This window comes from Rhipicephalus microplus, unplaced genomic scaffold (genome assembly GCF_043290135.1).
Source record: "Rhipicephalus microplus isolate Deutch F79 unplaced genomic scaffold, USDA_Rmic scaffold_14, whole genome shotgun sequence".
NCBI classification, from domain to species: domain Eukaryota; kingdom Metazoa; phylum Arthropoda; class Arachnida; order Ixodida; family Ixodidae; genus Rhipicephalus; species Rhipicephalus microplus.
The window spans coordinates 3515378-3532919 of NW_027464587.1; positions in this window are offsets into that span (position 1 = coordinate 3515378).

Below are 17542 nucleotides of genomic sequence, written 5' to 3' on the forward strand. Positions count from 1 at the left end.
CAATTGGCTAGCGCGATCGGCTGTTAACCGAAAGGTTGGAGGTTCGAGCCCAACCGGTGGTGGTGCGGCGCTTTTTTTTTCTTTGGGGTGATAGCTCTGAAGAAATGTTCTGACGATTGTGAGAGTGGAGCACGACTGTCTCCGTGGAGATATTGGCTAGCGCGATCGGTTGTTAACCGTAAGATTGGAGGTTCGAGCCCACCCGGTGGTGGTGCAGCGCTTTTTTTTTCTGTGGGCTGATAGCTTTGTAGTTATGTTCTGATGGTGGTGAAAGTGGAGCAGGACTGTCTTCGTGGCGCAATTGGCTAGCGCGATCGGCTGTTAACCGAAAGGTCAGAGGTTCGAGCCCAACCGGTGGTGGTGCGGCGCCTTTTTTTTCTTTGGGGTGATAGCTCTGAAGAAATGTTCTGACGATGGTGAGAGTGGAGCACGACTGTCTCCGTGGGGCAATTGGCTAGCGCGATCGGCTGTTAACTGAAAGGATGGAGGTTCGAGCCCACCCGGTGGTGGTGCAGCGCTTTTTTTTTCTTTGGGCTGATAGCTCTGAAGAAATGTTCTGACGGTGGTGAGAGTGGAGCAGGACTGTCTCCGTGGCGCAATTGGCTAGCGTAATCGGCTGTTAACCGGAAAGTTGGAGGTTCTTGCCCACCCGGTGGTGGTGCGGCGCTTTTTTTCTTTGGGCTGATAGCTTTGAAGATATGTTCTGATGGTGGTGAGAGTGGAGCAGGACTTTCTCTGTGGCGCAATTGGCCAGCGCGATCGGCTGTTAACCGAAAAGTTGGAGGTTCGAGCCCTCCCGGGAGGTGTGTTTTGCTTTTTTCTTTGCGCTGATAGCTTTGAAGATATGTTCTGATGGTGGTGAGAGTGGAGCACGATTGTCTCCGTTGCGCAATTGGCTAGCGCGATCTGCTGTTAACAGAAAGGTTGGAGGTTCGAGCCCACCTGGTGGTGGTACGGCGCTTTTTTTTCTTTGGGCTGATAGCTTTGAAGATATGTTCTAATTGTGGTGAGAGTGGAGCAGGCCTGTCTCCGTGGCGCAATTGGCCAGCGTTATCGGCTGTTAACCGAAAAGTTGGAGGTTCGAGCCCACCCGGTGGTGGTGCGGTGCTTTTATTTCTTTGGGCTGATAGCTTTGATGATATGTTCTATGGTGGTGAGAGATGAGCAAGACTGTCTCCGTGGCGCAATGGGCTAGCGCGATCGGCTGTTGACCGAAAGGTTGAAGTTTTGAGCCCTCCCGGGAGTGGTGTGTTGCTTTTTTCTTTGCGATGATAGCTTTGAAGATAGGTTCTGATGGTGGTGAGAGTGGAGCAAGACTGTCTCCGTGGCGCATTGGGCTAGCGCGATCAGCTGTTAACCGAAAGGTTGGAGTTTTGAGCCTACCGGGAGTGGTGTGTTGCTTTTTTCTTTGCGGTAATGGCTTTGAAGATATGTTCTGATGGTGGTGAGAGTGGAACAGGACTGTCTTCGTGGCGCTATTGGCTAGCGCGATCGGCTGTTAACCGAAAGGTTGGAGGTTCTAGCCCACCCGGTGGTGGTACAGCGCTTTTTTTCTTTGCGCTGATAGCTTTGAAGATATCTTCTGATGGTGGTGAGAGTGGAGCAAGACTGTCTCCGTGGAGCAATGGGCTAGCGCGATCGGCGGTAAACCGAAAGTTTGGAGTTTTGAGCCCTCCCGGGAGTGGTGTGTTGCTTTTTTCTTTACGGTAATAGCTTTGAAGATATGTTCTGATGGTGGTGAGAGTGGAGCAGGACTGTCTTCGTGGCGCAATTGGCTAGCGCGATCGGCTGTTAACCGAAAGGCTGGAGGTTCGAGCCCAACCGGTGATGGTGCGGCGCTTTTTTTTCTTTGGGGTGATAGCTCTGAAGAAATGTTCTGACGGTGGTGAGAGTGGAGCACGACTGTCTCCGTGGGGCAATTGGCTAGCGCGATCGGCTGTTAACCGAAAGGTTGGAGGTTCGAACCCACCCGGAGGTGGTGCGGCGCTTTTTTTTCTTTGGGGTGATAGCTCTGAAGAAATGGTCTGGCGGTGGTGAGAGTGGAGCAGGACGGTCCCCGTGGCGCAATTGACTAGCGCGATCGGCTGTTAACCGAAAAGTTGGAGGTTCGAGCCCACCCGGTGGTGGTGCGGCGCCTTTTTTTTCTTTGTGCTGATAGCTTTGATGATATGTTCTAATTGTGGTGAGAGTTGAGCAGGACTTTCTCCGTGGCGCAATTGGCCAGCGCGATCGGCTGTTAACCGAAAAGTTGGAGGTTCGAGCCCTCCCGGGAGTGGTGTTTTGCTTTTTTCTTTGCGCTGTTAGCTTTGAAGATATGTTCTGATGGTGGTGAGAGTGGAGCACGACTGTCTCCGTGGCGCAATTGGCTTGCGCGATCGGCTGTTAACCGAAAGGTTGGAGGTTCGAGCCCACCCGGTGGTGGTGCGGTGCTTTTTTTTCTTTGGGCTGATAGCTTTGAAGTTATGTTCTGATGGTGGTGAGAAGGGAGCAAGAATGTCTCCGTGGCGCAATGGGATAGCGCGATCGGCTGTTAACCGAAAGGTTGGAGTCTCGAGCCCTCCCAGGAGTGGTGTGTTGCTTTTTTCTTTGCGGTAATAGCTTTGAAGATATGTTCTGATGGTGGTGAGATTGGAGCAGGACATTCTTCGTGGCGCAATTGGCTAGCGCGATCGGCTGTTAACCGAAAGGTTGGAGGTTCGAGCCCAACCGGTGGTGGTGCGGCGCTTTTTTTTTCTTTGGGGTGATAGCTCTGAAGAAATGTTCTGACGATTGTGAGAGTGGAGCACGACTGTCTCCGTGGAGATATTGGCTAGCGCGATCGGTTGTTAACCGTAAGATTGGAGGTTCGAGCCCACCCGGTGGTGGTGCGGCGCTTTTTTTTCTGTGGGCTGATAGCTTTGAAGATATGTTCTAATTGTGGTGAGAGTTGAGCAGGACTTTCTCTGTGGCGCAATTGGCCAGCGCGATCGGCTGTTAACCGAAAAGTTGGAGGTTCGAGCCCTCCCGGGAGTGGTGTTTTGCTTTTTTCTTTGCGCTGATAGCTTTGAAGATATGTTCTGATGGTGGTGAGAGTGGAGCACGATTGTCTCCGTTGCGCAATTGGCTAGCGCGATCTGCTGTTAACAGAAAGGTTGGAGGTTCGAGCCCACCTGGTGGTGGTACGGCGCATTTTTTTCTTTGGGCTGATAGCTTTGAAGATATGTTCTAATTGTGGTGAGAGTGGAGCAGGCCTGTCTCCGTGGCGCAATTGGCCAGCGTTATCGGCTGTTAACCGAAAAGTTGGAGGTTCGAGCCCACCCGGTGGTGGTGCGGTGCTTTTATTTCTTTGGGCTGATAGCTTTGACGATATGTTCTATGGTGGTGAGAGATGAGCAAGACTGTCTCCGTGGCGCAATGGGCTAGCGCGATCGGCTGTTGACCGAAAGGTTGAAGTTTTGAGCTCTCCCGGGAGTGGTGTGTTGCTTTTTTCTTTGCGATGATAGCTTTGAAGATAGGTTCTGATGGTGGTGAGAGTGGAGCAAGACTGTCTCCGTGGCGCATTGGGCTAGCGCGATCAGCTGTTAACCGAAAGGTTGGAGTTTTGAGCCTCCCGGGAGTGGTGTGTTGCTTTTTTCTTTGCGGTAATGGCTTTGAAGATATGTTCTGATGGTGGTGAGAGTGGAACAGGACTGTCTTCGTGGCGCTATTGGCTAGCGCGATCGGCTGTTAACCGAAAGGTTGGAGGTTCGAGCCCACCCGGTGGTGGTACAGCGCTTTTTTTCTTTGCGCTGATAGCTTTGAAGATATCTTCTGATGGTGGTGAGAGTGGAGCAAGACTGTCTCCGTGGAGCAATGGGCTAGCGCGATCGGCGGTAAACCGAAAGTTTGGAGTTTTGAGCCCTCCCGGGAGTGGTGTGTTGCTTTTTTCTTTGCGGTAATAGCTTTGAAGATATGTTCTGATGGTGGTGAGAGTGGAGCAGGACTGTCTTCGTGGCGCAATTGGCTAGCGCGATCGGCTGTTAACCGAAAGGCTGGAGGTTCGAGCCCAACCGGTGATGGTGCGGCGCTTTTTTTTCTTTGGGGTGATAGCTCTGAAGAAATGTTCTGACGGTGGTGAGAGTGGAGCACGACTGTCTCCGTGGGGCAATTGGCTAGCGCGATCGGCTGTTAACCGAAAGGTTGGAGGTTCGAACCCACCCGGAGGTGGTGCGGCGCTTTTTTTTCTTTGGGGTGATAGCTCTGAAGAAATGGTCTGGCGGTGGTGAGAGTGGAGCAGGACGGTCCCCGTGGCGCAATTGACTAGCGCGATCGGCTGTTAACCGAAAAGTTGGAGGTTCGAGCCCACCCGGTGGTGGTGCGGCGCCTTTTTTTTCTTTGTGCTGATAGCTTTGAAGATATGTTCTAATTGTGGTGAGAGTTGAGCAGGACTTTCTCCGTGGCGCAATTGGCCAGCGCGATCGGCTGTTAACCGAGAAGTTGGAGGTTCGAGCCCTCCCGGGAGTGGTGTTTTGCTTTTTTCTTTGCGCTGTTAGCTTTGAAGATATGTTCTGATGGTGGTGAGAGTGGAGCACGACTGTCTCCGTGGCGCAATTGGCTTGCGCGATCGGCTGTTAACCGAAAGGTTGGAGGTTCGAGCCCACCCGGTGGTGGTGCGGTGCTTTTTTTTCTTTGGGCTGATAGCTTTGAAGTTATGTTCTGATGGTGGTGAGAAGGGAGCAAGAATGTCTCCGTGGCGCAATGGGATAGCGCGATCGGCTGTTAACCGAAAGGTTGGAGTCTCGAGCCCTCCCAGGAGTGGTGTGTTGCTTTTTTCTTTGCGGTAATAGCTTTGAAGATATGTTCTGATGGTGGTGAGATTGGAGCAGGACATTCTTCGTGGCGCAATTGGCTAGCGCGATCGGCTGTTAACCGAAAGGTTGGAGGTTCGAGCCCAACCGGTGGTGGTGCGGCGCTTTTTTTTTCTTTGGGGTGATAGCTCTGAAGAAATGTTCTGACGATTGTGAGAGTGGAGCACGACTGTCTCCGTGGAGATATTGGCTAGCGCGATCGGTTGTTAACCGTAAGATTGGAGGTTCGAGCCCACCCGGTGGTGGTGCAGCGCTTTTTTTTTTCTGTGGGCTGATAGCTTTGTAGTTATGTTCTGATGGTGGTGAAAGTGGAGCAGGACTGTCTTCGTGGCGCAATTGGCTAGCGCGATCGGCTGTTAACCGAAAGGTCAGAGGTTCGAGCCCAACCGGTGGTGGTGCGGCGCCTTTTTTTTCTTTGGGGTGATAGCTCTGAAGAAATGTTCTGACGATGGTGAGAGTGGAGCACGACTGTCTCCGTGGGGCAATTGGCTAGCGCGATCGGCTGTTAACTGAAAGGATGGAGGTTCGAGCCCACCCGGTGGTGGTGCAGCGCTTTTTTTTTCTTTGGGCTGATAGCTCTGAAGAAATGTTCTGACGGTGGTGAGAGTGGAGCAGGACTGTCTCCGTGGCGCAATTGGCTAGCGTAATCGGCTGTTAACCGGAAAGTTGGAGGTTCTTGCCCACCCGGTGGTGGTGCGGCGCTTTTTTTCTTTGGGCTGATAGCTTTGAAGATATGTTCTGATGGTGGTGAGAGTGGAGCAGGACTTTCTCTGTGGCGCAATTGGCCAGCGCGATCGGCTGTTAACCGAAAAGTTGGAGGTTCGAGCCCTCCCGGGAGGTGTGTTTTGCTTTTTTCTTTGCGCTGATAGCTTTGAAGATATGTTCTGATGGTGGTGAGAGTGGAGCACGATTGTCTCCGTTGCGCAATTGGCTAGCGCGATCTGCTGTTAACAGAAAGGTTGGAGGTTCGAGCCCACCTGGTGGTGGTACGGCGCTTTTTTTTCTTTGGGCTGATAGCTTTGAAGATATGTTCTAATTGTGGTGAGAGTGGAGCAGGCCTGTCTCCGTGGCGCAATTGGCCAGCGTTATCGGCTGTTAACCGAAAAGTTGGAGGTTCGAGCCCACCCGGTGGTGGTGCGGTGCTTTTATTTCTTTGGGCTGATAGCTTTGATGATATTGTTGCGAATGTATTTACTACTTTAGAGTAGAAAAGTACTCCAGCAGTCAAGATGGCAGCCGTTGTGTATTTCGAACAGCCCAAAAACGTCGTCGTCTTCTTCTTCGCACCGCCCGCATAGCTGCATAGCCGCGAACCCGCAACATCGACCTCCGGCGGCGAAAAGCGCCGACCCGGCGCTTGTTAGCAGGTGTTGGACGAGATGTACGGCTTGAGGCGAGCGACGTGGACGATGTCGGAAGATGTGGAAGGTATCAAAGGGTTTAGAGGTGCTATTTCATAGGTAACATCAGTTACCTGCCGTAGCACACGATAAGGTCCGGAATACTTGGGTAGAAGCTTTTCAGCCAGACCAACATGTCGCGACGGAGTCCACAGAAGAACGAGGTCACCTGGACTAAAGTGGACGTCCCGATGGTGGCTGTCATAGCTACGTTTCTGACGGAGCTGCGAGTCCGAAAGGCGCTGGTGGGCAATCTGACGGGCTTTCTCCGCGGTGCTAATAGCGCGGCGAGCATATGCTGTGGACAGGTCGGTAGGGTTGGGTACAAGCGTGTCGAACGGCAATGTCGGGTCTCTTCCATACAAAAGGTAAAAGGGAGAATATCCAGCAGTGTCGTGGCGTGAGCTATTGTAAGCGAAAGTGACAAAGGGTAGCGCGATGTCCCAGTCACGATGATCCGTCGACACGTACATGGCGAGCATGTCAGTGAGTGTGCGATTCAGACGTTCTGTGAGGCCGTTTGTTTGAGGATGGTAGGCCGTCGTAAGCTTGTGCTTGGTTGCACAAGAACGAAGTAGATCGTCAATTACCTTAGATAAAAAGTAGCGACCGCGATCGGTGACCAGTTGACGAGGAGCACCATGATGTAAGATGACGTCTTGAATCAAAAAGTCGGCGACATCTGTAGCGCAGCTGCTTGGAAGAGGTCGCGTAATTGCGAAACGGGTCGAGTAATCTATGGCGACGGCGACCCACCTGTTACCGTCGGTAGAAAGAGGGAAAGGGCCCAGCAGGTCGAGGCCGACACGATAGAAAGGCTCGGCAGGTACGTCGATCGGTTGAAGGAGCCCGGCGGGGTGTACCGCTGGCCTTTTGCGGCGTTGGCACGACTCACAAGACCTAACATAACGTTGTACAGAACGGTAGAGGCCGGGCCAGAAAAAGCGTCGGCGGACACGGTCGTACGTTCTGGCAACACCAAGGTGGCCAGCCGTTGGTACATCATGTAGTTGCTGAAGTACGGTCGAGTGCAAATGAGTGGGTATTACGAGTAGTAGTTCGTTTCCCACATGGTGCATGTTGCGGCGGTATAAAATGCCGTCTATGACAACGAACATGCGAAGCGAACTGTCTGTACAGCCTGTGTTCAGGCGGTCGATTAGCTCGCGTAGGGACGCGTCACGCCGTTGCTCACATCCCATGTTGCCGAAAGCAGAGAGCGAGGAAATACAGATGGACGCGTCGTCGGTTACTAGATCTGGAGCGTCAACGGGGTACCGAGAGAGGCAGTCGGCGTCTTGGTGTAAACGGCCAGACTTGTAAACCACTGTGTATGTGAATTCCTGGAGGCGCAGAGCCCAACGAGCAAGGCGCCCCGTTGGATCTTTGAGGGCTGAAAGCCAGCATAGAGCGTGATGGTCAGTGGTAACTGTGAAAGGCCGGCCATATAAATAGGGGCGGAATTTACCAACTGCCCATACAAGCGCCAGGCACTCGCGTTCCGTAATAGAGTAATTGCGTTCGGCAGGAGAAAGGAGCCGGCTGGCATACGCAAGAACTCGATCGTGACCGGATTGACGCTGGGCTAAAACCGCGCCAATACCGTAGCCACTAGCATCAGTGCGGACCTCGGTTGGAGCAGACGGGTCGAAGTGGGCGAGAATCGGTGGCGTGGTCAGAAGTGTTATGAGCTGGGAAAAGGCCGTGCCTTGATCAGGACCCCACTCAAATGGTACATCTTTCTTCAAAAGATCAGTGAGGGGGCGTGCGATCTCTGCGAAGTTTCTGACAAATCGTCGGAAATATGAGCATAGGCCCACAAAACTTCGAACGTCCTTGACACAAGTCGGTACAGGAAAATCCAGGACAGCTCGGACTTTGTCGGGATCGGGGCGGATGCCGGAGGAGTCAACGAGATGCCCTAGAATAGTAACTTGGCGATGCCCAAAATGGCATTTCGAGGAATTAAGTTGGAGCCCAGCCTCTCGAAATACTGAAAGAATTGAGGAAAGGCGCTCGAGGTGAGACTTAAAGGTTGGGGCAAACACAATCACGTCGTCCAGATAACACAGGCAGATAGACCATTTAAAGCTGCGCAAAAGCGTGTCCATCATCCGCTCGAACGTTGCCGGCGCATTGCACAAGCCAAACGGCATTACCTTGAATTGGTAGAGACCGTCAGGCGTTACAAAGGCGGTCTTCTCCCGGTCGAGGTCGTCCACGGCGATCTGCCAGTAACCGGAGCGTAAGTCTATCGAAGAAAAATAGGTTGCACCATGAAGGCAGTCCAGGGCATCATCAATACGAGGAAGCGGGTAGACATCCCTTTTGGTGACCTTGTTTAAATGCCGATAGTCCACGCAGAAACGCCAGGTATTGTCCTTCTTTTTAACTAAGACTACAGGGGACGCCCACGGACTCGATGAGGGCTCTATGATGCCTTTTGTGAGCATCTTATTCACCTCCTGTTGGATAACTTGGCGTTCTGATGGTGACACTCGATAGGGACGCCTGTGAATTGGAGCTGCATCACCGGTATTAATGCGATGTTTGACTTGCGATGTTTGACTTATGGGCCTACCGTCAAAGTCAAATATGTCCGAATAGCTCGTGAGAAGATCAGTGAGGTCTTTGACCTGAGACGGCAAGAGGTCTGAGGCAATCATCTTAGTTACATTGTTGAGCCGTGTAGATTTGGCTGCGTCGGTGCTATGGGGGTTCGGCGAGGCGACTGTGGCCAGTTCACGTGACACTGATGAGATCTGGCACTCGTGTGACGGTGAAAGAGTGGCGAGAACAATGCCTTGTGGTAGGATTTGAGGGCTGAGTCCGAAGTTCAGAAGAGGAAGGCACGTCTTGTTCGCTGTGACAGTTAATATGGTGTACGGGGAGGAAACGTTGCGGGCCAATAAAACACCGGGAGAGGGAAAGACCACGTAATCCCCATCCGGAACACTGGGATATGGTTCAACTGTGACACAAGTTAGGGCTTGGGGTGGGAGGCGAACAAACTCAGCGCACGAAAGCTTGTTCTGTACCATCTTCGACTCTTCGGTGGCCGCAGGCAAGTCAAGTTGCACGACGCCGGCTGAGCAGTCAATTACAGCGGAGTGGTCGGACAAAAAATCGAGTCCAAGGATGACGTCATGTGGACAGTGAGCGAGAACATGGAATAGAACGGACGTCTGGCGGTCGGCGAATCTCACACGCGCGGTGCACATTCCGAGCACAGCCGGGGTCGCTCCACTAGCGACACGTACAAATAGGGACTCTGGCGGCGTAAGGACCTTGTTTAATCGTGCACGGAGGTCAGAGCTCAGAATTGAAATATGTGCGCCGGTGTCAATAAGGGCAGTAACAGGAAGGCCATCCACTTCTACATCAAGCAGGTTCTTGTCCGTAGTCAAGGTCAGCAGAGGGTTTTCAGGTCGGGAGTCCAATGCAGCGTCACCTCCGGGAGCTGCATTGCTCAGTTTTCCGAAGAAGGGCGTCCACTAGGGTGGGGCGACGAATAGCGGCGGTGCTGAGGTGACCTGGAGCGACGGTCATGCGGGGACGGCGAACGGCTGGACCGGCGGACTGGTGTCGCAGGAGTGCCATTGTACGGTCCATCGTCACGAGCGCTGTACTGCAGGGGCCGGTGGTTGTCGTCACGTCGATAGCCAGGAAACGACCGAGGTGGATACGTGCGGAAACGACAGTAGCGGGAGATGTGTCCTACACCATGACAATGAAAACATATAGGCTTGTCGTCCTGTGTCCTCCACTGAGCAGGATCACGATAGCGGCGGAATCTTTCTGGTGCAGGAGAAGGCGCTATGGTACTGACCCGAGGTTCCGTCAACGAACACACAGGCTGCAGCCCAACGTTTGCCAGCTCCTCTCTCACGACCTGTTGGATCAACGAGATCGTTGGTCGATCATCAGATGGGCGGGTCAGAAAAGACGGAGACGCGGCCTCGATTTCTCTACGAACGATGCGAACCACACTTTCGTTGTTATGTGGTTGACTGCATGGCGGCTGAAGGTCCTCGCAAGATGACGTAGCGGCCGTGTTCGGAAGTCGCAAGAAATTCTTGGCGACCCGGCGACTCTTCAGCTCTTCGAATCGGCGGCACTCTTTGATGATGTCATCAATGGTGGAACAGTCTTTGGAAACCAGTATGTTAAAAGCATCATCTGCAATGCCTTTAAGTAAATGGCTTACTTTGTCTTCCTCGGACATGTTGGGGTCGGCACGATGGCAAAGGGCGAGAACGTCAAGGATGTAGGTGACATATGATTCGGTCGTAGTTTGTGCCCGACCAGAGAGTTCTTTAGAAGCGGCCCGCTGGCGTCCGACGGCCTTACCAAACAGGTCACGAAGCTTCTGTTTGCAAGTATCCCAGCTGGTTATGTCCGCTTCATGAGCCTCGAACCACGCGCCAGCTGTTCCGCAGAGATAGAAGCCAACGTTGGCGAGCATCATCGTAGGGTCCCACCGGTACACTGCTGCAAACCGCTCGAACTTCGGAATCCAGTCGTCAACGTCAACATGGTCGGTGCCGCAGAAGTTGCCAGGGTCGCGCGGTTGCGTCAATACGACCGGCTGTACAGGCTGCGCCGGAGTCGCGGCTGAAACAGGAGCGGCAGAATTGGTTTCTGTTGCCATGGTCGGGCAGTCGAGAACACGTCCGCTTCGAAGTTCCGTCTTGCGTCGTACCCAGCACCTCCACCAAAATGTTGCGAATGTATTTACTACTTTAGAGTAGAAAAGTACTCCAGCAGTCAAGATGGCAGCCGTTGTGTATTTCGAACAGCCCAAAAACGTCGTCGTCTTCTTCTTCGCACCGCCCGCATAGCTGCATAGCCGCGAACCCGCAACAATATGTTCTATGGTGGTGAGAGATGAGCAAGACTGTCTCCGTGGCGCAATGGGCTAGCGCGATCGGCTGTTGACCGAAAGGTTGAAGTTTTGAGCCCTCCCGGGAGTGGTGTGTTGCTTTTTTCTTTGCGATGATAGCTTTGAAGATAGGTTCTGATGGTGGTGAGAGTGGAGCAAGACTGTCTCCGTGGCGCATTGGGCTAGCGCGATCAGCTGTTAACCGAAAGGTTGGAGTTTTGAGCATACCGGGAGTGGTGTGTTGCTTTTTTCTTTGCGGTAATGGCTTTGAAGATATGTTCTGATGGTGGTGAGAGTGGAACAGGACTGTCTTCGTGGCGCTATTGGCTAGCGCGATCGGCTGTTAACCGAAAGGTTGGAGGTTCTAGCCCACCCGGTGGTGGTACAGCGCTTTTTTTCTTTGCGCTGATAGCTTTGAAGATATCTTCTGATGGTGGTGAGAGTGGAGCAAGACTGTCTCCGTGGAGCAATGGGCTAGCGCGATCGGCGGTAAACCGAAAGTTTGGAGTTTTGAGCCCTCCCGGGAGTGGTGTGTTGCTTTTTTCTTTACGGTAATAGCTTTGAAGATATGTTCTGATGGTGGTGAGAGTGGAGCAGGACTGTCTTCGTGGCGCAATTGGCTAGCGCGATCGGCTGTTAACCGAAAGGCTGGAGGTTCGAGCCCAACCGGTGATGGTGCGGCGCTTTTTTTTCTTTGGGGTGATAGCTCTGAAGAAATGTTCTGACGGTGGTGAGAGTGGAGCACGACTGTCTCCGTGGGGCAATTGGCTAGCGCGATCGGCTGTTAACCGAAAGGTTGGAGGTTCGAACCCACCCGGAGGTGGTGCGGCGCTTTTTTTTCTTTGGGGTGATAGCTCTGAAGAAATGGTCTGGCGGTGGTGAGAGTGGAGCAGGACGGTCCCCGTGGCGCAATTGACTAGCGCGATCGGCTGTTAACCGAAAAGTTGGAGGTTCGAGCCCACCCGGTGGTGGTGCGGCGCCTTTTTTTTCTTTGTGCTGATAGCTTTGAAGATATGTTCTAATTGTGGTGAGAGTTGAGCAGGACTTTCTCCGTGGCGCAATTGGCCAGCGCGATCGGCTGTTAACCGAAAAGTTGGAGGTTCGAGCCCTCCCGGGAGTGGTGTTTTGCTTTTTTCTTTGCGCTGTTAGCTTTGAAGATATGTTCTGATGGTGGTGAGAGTGGAGCACGACTGTCTCCGTGGCGCAATTGGCTTGCGCGATCGGCTGTTAACCGAAAGGTTGGAGGTTCGAGCCCACCCGGTGGTGGTGCGGTGCTTTTTTTTCTTTGGGCTGATAGCTTTGAAGTTATGTTCTGATGGTGGTGAGAAGGGAGCAAGAATGTCTCCGTGGCGCAATGGGATAGCGCGATCGGCTGTTAACCGAAAGGTTGGAGTCTCGAGCCCTCCCAGGAGTGGTGTGTTGCTTTTTTCTTTGCGGTAATAGCTTTGAAGATATGTTCTGATGGTGGTGAGATTGGAGCAGGACATTCTTCGTGGCGCAATTGGCTAGCGCGATCGGCTGTTAACCGAAAGGTTGGAGGTTCGAGCCCAACCGGTGGTGGTGCGGCGCTTTTTTTTTCTTTGGGGTGATAGCTCTGAAGAAATGTTCTGACGATTGTGAGAGTGGAGCACGACTGTCTCCGTGGAGATATTGGCTAGCGCGATCGGTTGTTAACCGTAAGATTGGAGGTTCGAGCCCACCCGGTGGTGGTGCAGCGCTTTTTTTTTCTGTGGGCTGATAGCTTTGAAGTTATGTTCTGATGGTTGTGAGAGTAGAGCAAGACTGTCTCCGTGGCGCAATTGGCTAGCGTGATCGGCTGTTAACCGGAAAGTTGGAGGTTCGAGCCCTCCCGGGAGTGGTGTTTTGCTTTTTTCTTTGCGGTAATAGCTTTGAAGATATGTTCTGATGGTGGTGAAAGTGGAGCAGGACTGTCTTCGTGGCGCAATTGGCTAGCGCGATCGGCTGTTAACCGAAAGGTCAGAGGTTCGAGCCCAACCGGTGGTGGTGCGGCGCCTTTTTTTTCTTCGGGGTGATAGCTCTGAAGAAATGTTCTGACGATGGTGAGAGTGGAGCACGACTGTCTCCGTGGGGCAATTGGCTAGCGCGATCGGCTGTTAACTGAAAGGATGGAGGTTCGAGCCCACCCGGTGGTGGTGCAGCGCTTTTTTTTTCTTTGGGCTGATAGCTCTGAAGAAATGTTCTGACGGTGGTGAGAGTGGAGCAGGACTGTCTCCGTGGCGCAATTGGCTAGCGTGATCGGCTGTTAACCGGAAAGTTGGAGGTTCTTGCCCACCCGGTGGTGGTGCGGCGCTTTTTTTTCTTTGGGCTGATAGCTTTGAAGATATGTTCTGATGGTGGTGAGAGTGGAGCAGGACTGTCTCCGTGGCGCAATTGGCTAGCGCGATCGGCTATTAACCAAAAGGTCGGAGGTTCGAGCCCACCCAGTGGTGGTGCGGCGCTTTTTTTTCTTCGGGCTGATAGCTTTGATGATATGTTCTTATGGTGGTGAGAGTGGAGCAGGTCTGTCTCCGTGGCGCAATTGGCTAGCGCGATCGGCTGTTAACCGAAAAGTTGGAGGTTCGAGCCTACCCGGTGGTTGTGCGGCGCTTTTTTTTCTGTGGGCTGATAGCTTTGAAGATATGTTCTGATGGTGGTGAGAGTGGAGCAGGACTGTCTCCGTGGCGCAATTGGCTAGCGCGATCGGCTGTTAACCAAAAGGTCGGAGGTTCGAGCCCACCCAGTGGTGGTGCGGCGCTTTTTTTTTCTTTGGGCTGATAGCTTTGAAGATATGTTCTTATGGTGGTGAGAGAGGAGCAGGACTGTCTCCGTGGCGCAATTGGCTAGCGCGATCGGCTGTTAACCGAAAAGTTGGAGGTTCGAGCCTACCCGGTCGTTGTGCGGCGCTTTTTTTTCTGTGGGCTGATAGCTTTGAAGATATGTTCTGATGGTGGTGAGAGTGGAGCAGGTTTGTCTCCGTGGCGCAATTTTCTAGCGTGATCGGCTGTTAACCGAAAAGTTGGAGGTTTGAGCCCACCCGGTGGTGGTGCGGTGCTTTTTTTTCTTTGGGCTGATAGCTTTGAAGATATGTTCTGATGGTGGTGAGAGTGGAGCAGGACTGTCTCCATGGCGCAATTGGCTAGCGCGATCGGCTGTTAACAAAAAGGTCGGAGGTTCGAGCCCACCCGGTGGTGGAATGGCGCTTTTTTTTCTTTGGGCTGATAGCTTTGAAGATATGTTCTGATGGTGGTGAGAGTGAAGCAGGACTGTCTCCGTGGCGCAATTGGCTAGCGCGATCGGCTGTTAACCGAAAAGTTGGAGTTTCGAGCCCACCCGGCGGTGGTGCGGCGCTTTTTTTTCTTTGCGATGATAGCTTTGAAGATATGTTCTGATGGTGGTGAGAGTGGAGCAAGACTGTCTCCGTGGCGTATTGGGCTAGCGCGATCGGCTGTTAACCGAAAGGTTGAAGTTTTGAACCTCCCGGGAGTGTTGTGTTGCGTTTTTCTTTGCGGTAATGGCTTTGAAGATATGTTCTGATGGTGGTGAGAGTGGAGCAGGACTGTCTTCGTGGCGCTATTGGCTAGCGCGATCGGCTGTTAACCGAAAGGTTGGAGGTTCGAGCCCAACCGGTGGTGGTGCGGCGCTTTTTTTTCTTTGGGACGATAGCTCTGAAGAAATGTTCTGACGGTGGTGAGAGTGGAGCACGACTGTCTCCGTGGGGCAATTGGCTAGCACGATCGCCTGTTAACCGAAAAGTTGGAGGTTCGAGCCCTCCCGGGAGTGGTGTTTTGCTTTTTTCTTTGCACGGATAGCTTTGAAGATATGTTATGATGGTGGTGAGAGTGGAGCAAGACTGTCTCCGTGGCGCAATGGGCTAGCGCGATCGGCTGTTAACCGAAACGTTGGAGGTTCGAGCCCACCCGGTGGTGGTGCAGCGCTTTTTTTCTTTGCGCTGATAGCTTTGAAGATATGTTCTGATGGTGGTGAGAGTGGAGCAAGACTGTCTCCGTGGCGCAATGGGCTAGCGCGATCGGCTGTAAACCGAAAGGTTGGAGTTTTGAGCCCTCCCGGGAGTGGTGTGTTGCTTTTTTATTTGCGGTAATAGCTTTGAAGATATGTTCTGATGGTGGTGAGAGTGGAGCAGGACTGTCTTCGTGGCGCAATTGGCTAGCGCGATCGGCTGTTAACCGAACGGTTGGAAGTTCGAGCCCAACCGGTGGTGGTGCGGCGCTTTTTTTTCTTTGGGGTGATAGCTCTGAAGAAATGTTCTGACGGTGGTGAGAGTGGAGCACGACTGTCTCCGTGGGGCAATTGGCTAGCGCGATCGGCTGTTAACCGAAAGGTTGGAGGTTCGAGCCCACCAGGAGGTGGTGCGGCGCTTTTTTTTCTTTGGGGTGATAGCTCTGAAGAAATGGTCTGGCGGTGGTGAGAGTGGAGCAGGACGTTCCCCGTGGCGCAATTGGCTAGCGCGATCGGCTGTTAACCGAAAAGTTGGAGGTTCGAGCCCACCCGGTGGTGGTGCGGCGCTTTTTTTTTCTTTGGGCTGATAGCTTTGAAGATATGTTCTAATTGTGGTGAGAGTTGAGCAGGACTTTCTCTGTGGCGCAATTGGCCAGCGCGATCGGCTGTTAACCGAAAAGTTGGAGGTTCGAGCCCTCCCGGGAGTGGTGTTTTGCTTTTTTCTTTGCGCTGATAGCTTTGAAGATATGTTCTGATGGTGGTGAGAGTGGAGCAAGACTGTCTCCGTGGCGCAATTGGCTAGCGCGAGCGGCATTTAACCGAAAGGTTGGAGGTTCGAGCCCACCCGGTGGTGGTGCGGTGCTTTTTTTTTCTTTGGGGTGATAGCTCTGAAGAAATGTTCTGACGGTGGTGAGAGTGGAGCACGACTGTCTCCGTGGGGCAATTGGCTAGCGCGATCGGCAGTTGACCGAAAGGTTGGAGTTTCGAGCCTTCCCGGGAGTGGTGTGTTGCTTTTTTCTTTGCGCTGATAGCTTTGAAGTTATGTTCTGATGGTGGTGAGAGTGGAGCAAGACTGTCTCCGTGGCGCAATGGGCTAGCGCGATCGGCTGTTAACCGAAAGATTGGAGGTTCGAGCCCACCTGGTGGTGGTGCAGCGCTTTTTTTTTCTTTGCGCTGATAGCTTTGAAGATATGTTCTGATGATGGTGAGAGTGGAGAAAGACTGCCTCCGTGGCGCAATGGGCTAGCGCGATCGGCTGTTAACCGAAAGGTTGGAGTCTCGAGCCCTCCCAGGAGTGGTGTGTTGCTTTTTTCTTTGCGGTAATAGCTTTGAAGATATGTTCTGATGGTGGTGAGATTGGAGCAGGACAGTCTTCGTGGCGCAATTGGCTAGCGCGATCGGCTGTTAACCGAAAGGTTGGAGGTTCGAGCCCAACCGGTGGTGGTGCGGCGCTTTTTTTTCTTTGGGGTGATAGCTCTGAAGAAATGTTCTGACGATGGTGAGAGTGGAGCACGACTGTCTCCGTGGGGATATTGGCTAGCGCGATCGGCTGTTAACCGTAAGATTAGAGGTTCGAGCCCACCCGGTGGTGGTGCAGCGCTTTTTTTTCTTTGGGCTGATAGCTCTGAAGAAATGTTCTGACGGTGGTGAGAGTAGAGCAGGACAGTCTGCGTGGCGAAATTGGCTAGCGCGATCGGCTGTTAACCGAAAAGTTGGAGGTTCGAGCTCTCCCGGTGGTGGTGCAGCGCTTTTTTTTCTGTGGGCTGATAGCTTTGAAGTTATGTTCTGATGGTTGTGAGAGTAGAGCAAGACTTTCTCCGTGGCGCAATTGGCTAGCGTGATCGGCTGTTAACCGGAAAGTTGGAGGTTCGAGCCCTCCCGGGAGTGGTGTTTTGCTTTTTCTTTGCGAAAATAGCTTTGAAGATATGTTCTGATGGTGGTGAAAGTGGAGCAGGACTGTCTTCGTGGCGCAATTGGCTAGCGCGATCGGCTGTTAACCGAAAGGTCAGAGGTTCGAGCCCAACTGGTGGTGGTGCGGCGCTTTTTTTCTTTGGGGTGATGGCTCTGAAGAAATGTTCTGACGGTGGTGAGAGTGGAGCACGACTGTCTCCGTGGGGCAATTGGCTAGCACGATAACCTGTTAACCGAAAGGTGGGGGGTTCGAGCCCACCCGGTGGTGGTGCGGCGCTTTTTTTTCTTTGGGGTGATAGCCCTGAAGAAATGGTCTGACGGTGGTGAGACTGGAGCAGGACGGTCCCCATGGCGCAATTGGCTAGCGCAATTGGCTGTTAACCGAAAAGTTTGAGGTTCGAGCCCACCCGGTGGTGGTGCGGCGCTTTTTTTTCTTTGGGCTGATAGCTTTGAAGATATGTTCTAATTGTGGTGAGAGTTGAGCAGGACTTTCTCCGTGGCGCAATTGGCCAGCGCGATCGGCTGGTAACCGAAAAGTTGGAGGTTCGAGCCCTCCCGGGAGTGGT